At 42.3% G+C, this 12,770-nt stretch overlaps 1 pseudogene; it reads right to left on the reverse strand.

Moving 5' to 3' along the window:
* Positions 1–12,770, reverse strand: part of LOC126543421 (tyrosine-protein phosphatase 10D-like) — a 47,317-nt pseudogene that overhangs the window by 19,803 nt on the left and 14,744 nt on the right.

Here is a 12,770-nt window from a genome sequence, read left to right on the forward strand (position 1 = left end):
GAACTAAATATACATACAAATAAACAAGAACCGGGAATGAACAGATAAGTGCATGAGTGCATAGAGATGGACAAGTAATGATGAACACCTCATGTTTTATCACATAAGGCTAACGCGCTTAAGGCTAAAAATGCAGAAAATGAAATGGTTAACAACACAAAAGTCAGAAAAAATGGTCAGAAAACTAGGCAACAGCAAAAAGGATACAGCAAGAAGTGGAGAATCACTAACAGAGGTTGCATTACTTAAAGATAATTACCTATTTACATGGTGTTTCTTCCAGCGGTTTGTCTGTATTCCTGCCATTCATTGGCATGTTCTGTGTTTTTTTCTGTTGCAAGTACTTCTACCTAAATATAGGCTGGCTTTTCACGACAATAGTTGAGCTATGAGTCGGTGTGTTTCTTTGCCTACTTATTTGTGAAGTCGCCCCTTTTTCATTGGAATATCACCATTGTACAACACAAGATCTGTTCAGCATTGATATCGTCCCAGCATCAGTGTAATCGGCTGCTAATGTCGCATCGATAACCATTCCTCTTGTTCTAATACAGCCAAATGCGGGCAAATGATTTTCTAGCCGAGATTAAGAAATGGTCGCATTATCCTGGAGTAACCTGCGTCAACCAAACCTGCTCTATAACCACCGATTTCCTAATTTTTAGTTATCTTTCCATCAGACTTACTGCTACCCTTGGCAGCATTCCCTTCCCTTGGTACTCGTTCTGTTGCTCTAATAGACTGCTGTTTATATGATCTGCAAATCATGTGACCAGACCCAAACCCACACGTTCCTCCAATTCTTCACTAGAGGGTATGCTTTGCCTACTTGCATTTTATTCCTATTATGTATTGCCATCTTTATGTCATATGAAATTACACTTGTCATTTCCTTTTAGATCACTCACCTAGTTTTTAACATTCGTTTAAAATTTCTCCGTTATTCTATCCCAGACTTACAGATTGTCATGACAGTAGAACACATTGTTTATCCTTCTTTATCTAAGGACAATAGCGGACTATTTGGGATGAATGTGGCTAGACTTCAGCTATTTACTACCAGTAAATATACTGTGACTAAACAAATAAAATATTTTATTAAAAATATGAGGTTTATTGTCCTAAGCCAGCCTGCAGGCTTTGGTAGACACTGTCGTAGGGGGCCACGGATTAATTTAGGCAACTTCCGATTCTTTATTGCAGCAATTAAATTTCAAACACATGACCATTTTTGCTTTCTGCCTCCAGTGATGTGCAGCTGTCAAGGACGAGAATCGAACCCAGAACCTTTTTGCTCAATAGCAGGACACCATAGCCACTGAGCCAATGTGGCGGGTCACTGATGAAATCAAAGCACCAATTCAGAGTAAGCAGTGATTAAAGAGTTAAGCACCGATGGAAAAGCTCACTGGAATATAGTTGGCATTGATGTAGTCCGTACCGTCCTCGTCATCAGTGGGGAGCAGCTTGACGCGCGAGTGGTCATACGGCAGGGTGTTCGTGAACCGGTTTTTGGGCCGGTTCACCGGTAAGTCGGCTGCACCGCACGGCTTGTCTCTGCCGACATGCTTGAGAAGCTCGAATTCCTTGGAGAAACGGAAGTCCGAGTCCGCCGACATGATGCGGTAGTGCTCGAGGAAGTCCTTGAGTTTCACTGGACGACTGGTTATCTGTATTCACAGCGGACACACCGTCAAGTCAGCGAGTACCTTGTGAACTCCGTGCAGTCCCCTAAATGATTGTTTTACTGAGATGTATTGGTATAAATAGGCTGTAATTAGATTTTCCTTTGTGAGTAGTCATAACCTACATAAGCCAGCAAGAACCTACTGCTACTATTTATAAGTAGGCTGGCAAGCCAACTAAAGTCATCACCAATCCTGAAGTGGTCATGTTCTGAATAAATGCAGATATTGAACGTAATGTTCAATTTCATCTATATGCTGCAAGGCAGGGCATAATGAAAGCCAAGACCCATACTTCTGCTCTAGCAGTTCTTCTTAATGACTTTATCAAGCACACAGGTGACAAATGAACTTTCCGGCACAATAGTGCTTGGGCTAGTATTTACGTGTCATCAATATTTCAGCACTTCTTGTATATGAACAATACACCTGTGTTTTTATTCTACCAACTTGGTAGTAAGTTTTCCTGTTTAATGCTGTCTTCTCTTCACTCAGACAGTGCCACATTATTTTAAATTCTGTTCCACAACAACCACTAGCAATAGAAACTAGCCGTCCACCACCAAGTCACACGATAAAAGAGCTTACGAGAGATTTGTTGGAGTTGACAAGATTCTGCATAGTCATCTTGGGATGGCAGTTGCAAACCTAATCACAAATCCTTGATTATTTGTGCTATGTGTAATACTAATGGAACAAGGTGAGCTCTGAAAATTAATCAGCAGTTCCTGCAGCAATCAAGCTAGATAAAATTCGAACTCAGTTCAAAGCCTTGGCACATTTTGTCCTTCAGGATATGGTACTTACCATTTCACTTTCAGCTATGGAAGCGATGTCATGGTCCTTGGAATGAGGGTCACCTCTGGAGTGGGGTGCGAAAGGTCCTAGACGCCGGCGCCTCAGGAAAACCAATAAGACGGCGAGTATAACCAATAAGGAGAGGGGAACTAGGATGCCAACAATCAGGGGAGTGTTGTCTGGGTCTGAAAAAAGGTACAACAGAGAAACTGCAGTCGTCAAATGATGAATTCGCACTAATGTTGTTCTTGTGGCCACAAAACATTGCTCATACCCAACCTCCACTGTGAAAATTATGATGATGGACTTCCTTTATGGCTTGTACCCACTAAGGGGGACAGGCCAGGAATCGGGTGGCAGGAGGTAACTCAAGAAAATTCTTATTTGAAAAGTCATAAATGCAAATGAAAAGAAAGAAAACCAAAAAAAAAGATATTGCAATACCTAGACTAGTATGCAAATGAGCAGTCAGACTAACCGAAGGGTGAACATTAAAAGAGGTTACAATCAAGGGGCGCATAAATACAATCTTAATAAAAATCGGGAAAAATAATTTCAGTCAAATAAATGCTGATCCAATATGTAGAATAAAGTTAGGCTCAGAAATGAAGTTGTCTTCTTTGTCATCACTATAACACCATTCATTGTCTGTACCTATATGTAGTCGCTAAACACTACTGTTATTTATTTATGTACTCAGTTATCACACAATCTTATCAACGTACTTGTCATGAGTTCTTGCACTAAAGGGAGGAGGGGGGGAAGATATACATAATCACGCAGGAGCAAATGTTTCCAACACAGCATTTATAAGTCATTTGCAACAAAGAAGTAAATTAATCACCGGGCATAAATCACTGGCAATAACGGTCATGACATCATAGGGTAGTCTATCATCGCATTGTCAATGACTATAGGATATTGGTTTTACAGGAGTCAGAATGCCGACTGTGTCTGTTTAGATGTACAGTTAAACCTCCATATAACGAAGTCAGTAAATCCCGCAATTTGCTTCGTTGTATCGAAATTTCGTTGTATTGAAATTCGACCTTTTATGCAAATAAGTACAGTCGCCACTCGATTCATCTTAAACGCAAAGGGGCCGCATAACTTTCTGAATTATTGCAAAATCAAAAAAAGTAAATTTGAATGACAAAACAATTCATTGATAAATTCGCGAGTCGGCGACGAATGATACGGTTTCATGCCACGTACGTCGACGATATCGTCACATCGAATGCCCGAATTAAGCGAAGCCAGCCACGCTTTCGCTGGCACTCCACCCCCGTGGTTAATAGCGTCACCCGCACTGGCACGACGCTATCAGGGAAGGCGCCGGCCGCGAATGCTTCGTCTGCCTCTCGTTCCCACGGATAACCGGAACTTCAGATAATGCAACCTCCGATACTAAACGCGCGGAAAGACGGCTTACATGGTGCCACGCAGTCTCGGCGCGCCCGCTCTTTGCACACGCGGCAGATGACCTCTAAAGCTGGGTGCGCAGCTGCGTATGAGCTCAGCCACACACAGCCACGCACAGACACTGACGAGACGCGCTCTAACTTGCTCCCTCCCCCCTTCATCCCCGCCCCGCACCCTCATGTGCGCTTGATCGCGTTACCTTTGCTAGCGCGGGAAAGCGTCATTCGTGAAGCCACCATGTTGTTTGACTCTCGCAGACGTTCAATCGCAACTAAGCACACAGTGGGCGCGACGCGATAGCATCTTATCGCACTTAGACTTTATACGGAATATGATGCGGCTCCACTTCGGTGGTCACTGATTTGACAGGTGCATTTGCAAGCAGCCGCTTGTCCATCTGCATCCGCGGAAGTTTCCATTTATTGTCTCGTCATTCCTTTGCGGCGGTAGTGAAATTTAATTATACTGAAATCGCATACAAACACACATGATTATGTTGTGGTTCTAAATACGTGGTGTTCATGGGCAAGAGCTCGTTGAGATTTTGTTGTAATTTTCTAGTGTTCATCTACAATTTAGGCTACTTCAACACGAAAATAATCTCACCTGTCTGGATTGGGTACGAGTAGACAGTGTCGGTAAACTTGTCCGGCGCGGTGTACGCACGCACTTTGACCCTGTAGGTCGAGCCAGGTTTTAAGGGCCCATTGCAGTAACCCTTGTCTCTCTTGCAGTCTTCAGAACCAATCACGAAGTCATCGATGAGAGTGCCATCGAATGGGTAGTACGGCTCTGTCACCTGCATCATGATCAATCGCCCAGTTAATAATGACCTCTCCTGCCATCGTAAACTACGAGATGTGCGAAATACTGTCAATGTAAGTGGCGCGTACCGCACAGGCAGTCGCATTACATGTTTGCGTTAGCCAGCTGGGAGCATAATACCCCGGTCACACGGGGCAGTTCAGATCACGATCAAGCATGTTTGGGATTGAATTTCTCGATCGAGATAGGCTCTTTACCACAGCTTTGGCAAAGGAGCCAATCATGATTGAGGAGTTTGATCTCATTCGAGCACGACTGGAAATGCGCATGTGACACCAGTATTAGTCAGCACCTCATGGCCATGGTGATAAATGTGCAACATATCCTTTCAACCACAGGCTTCATAGTATACTGAGATGCTGGCTTGCACAGGCAGTGATTTACTTTTTATTCCACTTTCATTTCTAGGTTTCTTAATAATTCTACATTTGCAGTTAATTTCCCATTTGGTTTCTCTGGTTTCATTTGGTAAATCATAGTGTTGAAACACAAAAGAAGTTTAAGAGACCAGGCAAGCAAATGACTGATGTAAAAAAATTACAAAGAAGATCATCTAGGCCCTGAGCACGAGCTAGTTTCTGCCTTGGTCTCCGGCTTGCCTCCTCTTGTAAATACAATACAATGCTTATAGTCGGTTTTTTCTGTGTGCATCCCATGTAACGTTTTTAACGTTTTATTGAAGTTGCGGGGTAATGAACAACTTGCAATATGTTTGTTGGCTTGCCTCTTCTAATGAAACTATGATTGTTTCCCCAAACAATAGGATTGTTACTGTGCAATAAGCTTCAGCCATCCTAAGTTTAGAACGCTGCTTGGTTCAGAAGTATTCGATATCTTAGCCTTTCAAGCAACATTAAACATTGCTTTAGGTGTATCGTACCTGGTATGGAGGCCAACTATGAAGCTTTGCACTTCTGACCACGTTGGCAGGTTCGCGCTGGCCGCATCCTTTGAAACATCTTCGGCCACAATAAGCGTGTATGCGTGAATCAGACCGTGGCTATTGGCAAAGAAGTTCTTGCGGAAGCTGACCCGGATCGTCGCTGTCGTGTGGGTCACCGACTTCGGGAAGACAGAGTCTCTGGGCTTCGGTGGGGCTGCGTTATAAGGTCACGGTTATGTCATGTGTCAGTGTGGTTTAGCATTTGAGTATGCAGGACAGGTTTAGGTGATTAGACATTGCATATGCAAGATACGCTCACATCAACACAGGTGCTTCGAGAAATGCCATGATATGAAGGGCACTAGAATAATTCTATCTTGGGGTTTTTAATGTTCAATGAAATCTCAGTAAATGAGCTTTTTTTCGACATTCATTGATGACCAGAATGTGGTTGCTGCAACCAGGAGTTTTACCCGCAACCTCACACTGAGAAGCAGATCACCACAAATACCGAGCTGCTACAGAGGGAAACTAGATCAAAGTCCAGAATGTAGAGATGGAATACGTCCTCTAAGAAGGTTTCAGGGAGCATATATATATATATATATATATATATATATAGAGAGAGAGAGAGAGAGAGAGAGCGAGAGAGAGAGAGAGAATATTGTGATATTACTGGGAATATTCTCTTCCAATAAAATATTGTGGGAAATTGTGAGCTCTCTGTCCCATTGTTGCTACCTTTTGTATTGTCTTTCACGCTGTTCCAACATGTTCGCACACCTCTTACACTGGTAATATCGTAAGATTGTATTTTAGCACATAGACGTGTGCCCTTTTTGTACTGCTTACACCACCGAAACACCTTGGTGCGAGTCATAAAATCCTTCAAGCTAAAAATGCAACGTCACTAATTCGAGTGCCTCATATATGTTTATATAAAAGCCAATGATGATCATTAACCTTCTTCATCAGCACAGACAAAAAAGCAAGTAATAAATCATTTTCATTACATACTCCAGATGGGCGTTGTCTGTTCCCATCTCCCTTTTCCACCAGGGCCAATGTTTGTGTGGGCTTGAATCTGAAATAGTAAATTTATTTTTATTTATTTATTTATTTACAAATACTGCAGCCAGGAAGGGCTATTGCAGGAGTGGGTGAATACAAAATGTGGAAACAAAACAAATAACTATGCAAAAGAAGCATATGTAACATGGCTAAGGGGAGCACTCAATAGCATCCCCAAATTCTCTATTTGGTAAACAACGGATGGAAGCAGGCAGGTCATTTCAGAGTTCAATAGTCCTAGGAAAAAAACTGTATTTACAAGTGTTGGTGCGAGCAAAAAAGACAGATAGGTTTAAGTCATTGCTGTTTCTCGTGATTAGGGGCTTTGCACGGGTCAGATATCTGTTAGGGGAAGCATAATGCGGAGAATAAAATAGAGAGTGTGGAAGTTTCAGAGAATTAATGTGACGGCGGTGAGAAAGAGGGGTTAAGCCGAGCCCATTCAGATGAGATGACGGTGTAAACTTTGTCATAACGGCGGTAAATGAAACGAATCGCCTTTTTCTGAACATGTTCAATTTTGTGGATGTCCGAAATTTCGTAAGGGTTCCATATGGTAGCCGCATATTCAAGAATAGGTCTTACAAGTGTTTTGTATGTAATGAGTTTAGTTTCTTTGGGGGCAGCACGTAGGGTTCGGGTTAGGTAACAAAGTTTTTTTTAGTCCTTCGTTGCAAGTTGTTTGAATATTTTCTGACCAGGATAACCTTGGAGTGAAAAGGAGGCCTAAATACTTATATTCATATGCGCGCTGCAGAAAAGTGGATTTATAGGAGTAATTGAAATATGCGCAATTAGCATGCTTGTGAAAGGACATGGCGACTGTTTTTTTAAGTTATAGTTCATTTGACAGAGTTCGCCCCATTCACAAAACTTATAAAAGATTGATTCAAAGTGTTATGATCGTTAGGCGAAGAAATGACATTGTAGAGAACGCAGTCGTCAGCGTAAAGCCGAATTTTTACTGAAACAGAGCTTGCAATGTCGTTAATATAAAGCAAAAAAGCAATGGCCGTAAAATAGAACCTTGGGGCACACCGGAAGATACTGATGCGTCAGGAGAGTTAAATGAATTAAACATACTGTGAACGATCATAAAGAAAACTACGGATCCAGTCAACGAGAAGAGGGTTATTAAGGATAAGGCTTAGTTTATGTAATAGTTCAGGATGTGGTACAGTATCAAATGCTTTGGAGAAATCAATGAAGAGCACATCTACTTGATGACCTAAATCAAGAGCAAAACTGATGTCATGTGTGAATTCAGTTAATTGAGTCACTGTGCTAAAACCACTACGAAATCCATGCTGAGCGCTGCATAAAATGTTATTAGACTCGAGAAAAGTGATAACGTGTTTATAAATTATGTGTTCAACGAGTTTGCATGTATGAGAAGTTAAAGAAATGGGTCTATAATTTAGAAGAGATTGTTTCTGTCCAGATTTGAACAGTGGAATGACTCTAGCGCGTTTCCATGAACAAGGAACTGTACAAGTAGAAACTGATTTCTCAAAGATCAATGTGAGGTATTGACACGTCCAAGGCGCATAACGATGAAGGAACACATTGTTGACATTGTCTGGACTGTTTTTGGTGTCAAGATTTAAAATGAGGTTGAGGACTCCTTGCTTAGATATTGTAACATTGTTAATTGCACAGGACATGTTAGTTGTCGTGGAGCAGGAAGGAATTAGGCCATTTTCCTGTGTGAATACAGATTTAAAATATTCATTGAATGCTTTAGCAATATGTCCAGGATCACTTATTTCGGAATAATCTAATAGAAATGTCTGGGTGGCGTTTTTCATTCGCGCAATTGGGCTCGAAAATTTTTGTGGGTTATTTTTAATTAAATTAGGTAGAGTGAACTGATAATAAAAATTCTTAGCTGCATCAATTTTTTGACGGAGTTCTTCCTTCATAAAGCGGAACTGGTAATGTGTTTCGGCATTCATGTGGCGCTTCCGACGTGCTCTGGCTACTCGGCGCTTCAAATGCAGTATTTCCCTTGTCATCCAAGGAAGGTCAAGATTTTTCTTTTTTGTTTTTAATGGCACATAGCGATCTATGCAAGTATGAACAATGTTTTCAAAATGGGATACTATAGCATTGATATCACTGGTAGTGCATAACCGGTAGAATCTGCCGAATGAAATGCCTAATGTATCAAGTATGGACGTATCATCTGCATGAGTATAATCGTAAAAATTGGTACATTCATAATGGCGCCTTGAAACTGAAAGATTAATAGTAGCAATAACAGCTTTGTGATCGGAAATACCGTCCGTAATCTCACATTCAAAGCCACATGTAAAGAGCGGTGCATTTAGAAAAATCAAATCTAGTATGGAGGACTCTCTAGTAGGGTTAGACACAATTTGTTTCAATCCAAGGGATAGTGAAAATTTAAGCAACTCTCTAGAAAGAGGGACGTTATCACCAGTTGCCGATAATGAAGCCCACGAGACGTTAGGTACATTGAAGTCCCCCATGCAGATTAAATTTGAAGAGCCATAACCGCGCTCTTGGATGAACGCGTTAAGGATCGTTATTTCATTTGAGGCATGTCTGGGAGGTCGATAAAACACACCAATGATTATATTTGTTTTATTAATGTAAACCTTACAACAGATCGTCTCGATTTCAAGTGGGGATTGAAGTACAGAAAGCTGTAGGTCAGAGCGCAAAAACAAGGCAACGCCTCCGCCTCTGCCCGCTTCCCTGTCTACTCTTATGACGTTATATCCTGGGGGAGTTACTTCGCAGTCAAAGATGTCGCTATGCAACCAGGTCTCAGTAACACCGATAACATGCGGGGAATGCAATGTCACCAAAGAGGAAAAGCTTGAATATTTGTTAGATAGGCTTCTTTCGTTAAGATGTAATATACAAAGTTTATCCTGCTCATTAAGTCAAGGATTGTTATCCTGGGAGTGCGGTAAATGATGGTGAGTGGTGCGATCAGGAGCCTTCAACGAGAGTTGGAAACAACATCCCAATTGTAGAGCTGATTATCAACAAACGCATGGTCGAACCTGAGGTGTACCACTGAACCATTGTTACGGAATTGTGCTGTAGCGTCCCATAGTTTTTTACGGATGGAGCGCACGTTTGAAGAAAAATCTTCGGATAAGCGCCACTGAGACCCTTTTAGCTTATAGCCATTCTTTAGAGCACTAATCTTTTCAGGAAAATATAGGAGCTTCATAATTATGGGACGAGGTCTCCCACCTCTAGGTCTACCAAGCCTATGCAATCGCTCAATTTGAGGAAAATCAAGCTTTAGTACGTCAGCAAAAAAATTCTTAACTTGAGATTGCAGCGATTCATTAGTTTTATGCTCAGATTCAGTGAGACCATAAAGAATAAGGTTGTTGCGACGCGAGCGATTTTCTAAATCATTTTGGGAAGAAAGTGTGTTAATAGTGGATGATATTTTCTGAATTTGGCTCTGTAGGTTATCGTAGTGTGCTGTGCTAAACGTGGGTGCCTGCTGCTGAAGATCAACTCTGCGTTTTCAATGGCCTCAAATCGAGCGTCGATAGATTTTCGCATGTCTGCTATATCCTTTGTTACCTTATTTTGCCCGGCAAGAAGCTGAGCGAACATTTCGGATACCATAGAGCCAGAATCATCTGTTTGAGTGGCGGAAAGTTTTGTAGGGCCCGGGTTTGTTTTAATATCGTCACTCAGTAAGAGGCTGCTCATGCAGTAAACAAGATCAGCACATACAGAAATACATGCAGAAAGACATTCGTGTGGGCAAGGCATCAGCAATAAGAAGCGGTTGTCAGATCGAGTACAATAGGCGTTCTTGAGGTAACATACCTGCGTGAAGAAGAGACAACGTTTGAACATCTGGCCTGTGTTGCTGCAGCCTTGCCCACTGAAGCGATGAAGCTGCGGCGTGGCTTTTATACTGAACGGAGCCAGCCTCGTGACTCGCATTAGCGCGCCATCCAGGCTGACGTCACCGGTGGCAGAGGTCAGTATCTTGTCGAATGCAGCGGTGGACAGACCATGACTATCTTCCAGGGCGGAGATAGGGCAGTCATCGCGCTCATGCGGGAACATCTGAGCGTGATGACATGTGAGCGGTGATGCATCCAGGAAGGCCTTTGTAGTATACTCCGGGAAAGCAGCCAAGCCGGTGAAAAGCTGCGTGAAGAAGAGAACGTTTGAACATCTGGCCTGTATTGCTGCTGCCTTGCCCACTTAAGCGATGAAGCTGCGGCGTGGCTTTTATACTGAACGGAGCCAGCCTCGTGACTCGATTTAGCGCGCCATCCAGGCTGACGTCACCGGTGGCAGAGGTCAGTATCTTGCCGAATGCAGCGGGGAACAGACCATGACTATCTTCCAGGGCGGAGATAGGGCAGTCATCGCGCTCATGCGGGAACATCTGAGCGTGATGACATGTGAGCGGTGATGCATCCAGGAAGGCCTTCGTAGTATACTCCGGGAAAGCAGCCAAGCCGGTGAAAAGCTGCGTGAAGAAGAGACAACGTTTGAACATCTGGCCTGTATTGCTGCTGCCTTGCCCACTGAAGCGATGAAGCTGCGGCGTGGCTTTTATACTGAACGGAGCCAGCCTCGTGACTCGCATTAGCGCGCCATCCAGGCTGACGTCACCGGTGGCAGAGGTCAGTATCTTGTCGAATGCAGCGGGGAACAGACCATGACTATCTTCCAGGGCGGAGATAGGGCAGTCATCGCGCGCATGCGGGAACATCAGAGCGTGATGACATGTGGGCGGTGATGCATCCAGGAAGGCCTTTGTAGTATACTCCGGGAAAGCAGCCAAGCCGGTGAAAAGCTGCGTGAAGAAGAGACGACGTTTGAACATCTGGCCTGTATTGCTGCTGCCTTGCCCACTGTATTCAACTATGCCCACAGTATTCAACTATGCGAGCCGTGACAATCATGGTTATAAATAGCTGATTTATTTATTTCTGTTGATTTAAAAGAATTAACCAGATATGGCGTCTTCATATGAGTGACGGATCTGGTTAAAAAATCTGGAATTGGTAAAGCACTGGCAGGGAAGGCTATCTAAATGTAAGCAAAAAGCAGGTGTTCTCCTTCAAGAGAATGTCATGCTAACCGAAAACCTTGTTGTGCACAAACATAACTTTGCGTTCTGTATATTAAAGTGAAAAGAAACCTGGTAATTTATCAAGTCCATGGATGTCATTTAAGTTTGCACCCTATGTCCGCCAAGACACAATCATCTGCACCAATTGGTGCCATGCAGCATTTCGGTTATAAAAATTCATGCCACTGTTTGGTAATTCTCAATAGGTTGCATTGTCTGTTTTATATCAAATTATTCTCTGACAATTTAAAAATTCCACTACAGCTTGCTTCAGTTCTTCTTCGCCTTTGGCAGAGTTTCGAGCATATCTTTTTTATTACCTCAAAGACATAGGTTCGTCCAGCAATAAGTTTTGAGATGACTCCCTTTGATTCAGTTGGTTCAAACAGTTTGTGGCGATAGGTCGAGGAACCCTCAAACAAAAAACAAGGACAACAACAAAACTCCTTTTTAGTCTTCACACGGTTCACATCAATGATTTCGATTGAAGTAGAATGAATTACAGTCACTAATGCATGCTAAATGAGACTCTGCCATTCCATCAGAGTAAGCAGTTACAATGACTTTAAAAAATGTAATTGTCCAAAATCATCATTGTCCCATGTGAGTGATTAAACAATTACAAAAGAATAATGGATTAATGTTATGTTGTCGTGGATAAATGTGCTGTTTTTCACATAACTTTAAAACTTGGCATAAATTTTAGATATAAAGTTCTCCAGCTATAAAATGAAATGCAATTCCGCGCCCTCAAAGCTTGATAAATGGCGTGTGGCGATTTTTTGCCTAATGCAATGTATAAAGAAATCTTGCTTCCATAAGGCTGCACAAAGTCTACTTGTTCAAGCAGAAAGACTAAAGAATAGCCAGTTCCCTAACAGCCTAATTGCGTCAATTGCTAAAAAAATTTTAAGGACAATGAATGAGACATACTGACGATTATAGAAATGGTAGAGCATGACCTATGGCAATGCCATTGATACATAAAGTT

The sequence above is a fragment of the Dermacentor andersoni genome, chromosome 10 (genome assembly GCF_023375885.2).
Source record: "Dermacentor andersoni chromosome 10, qqDerAnde1_hic_scaffold, whole genome shotgun sequence".
In the NCBI taxonomy this organism is placed as follows: domain Eukaryota; kingdom Metazoa; phylum Arthropoda; class Arachnida; order Ixodida; family Ixodidae; genus Dermacentor; species Dermacentor andersoni.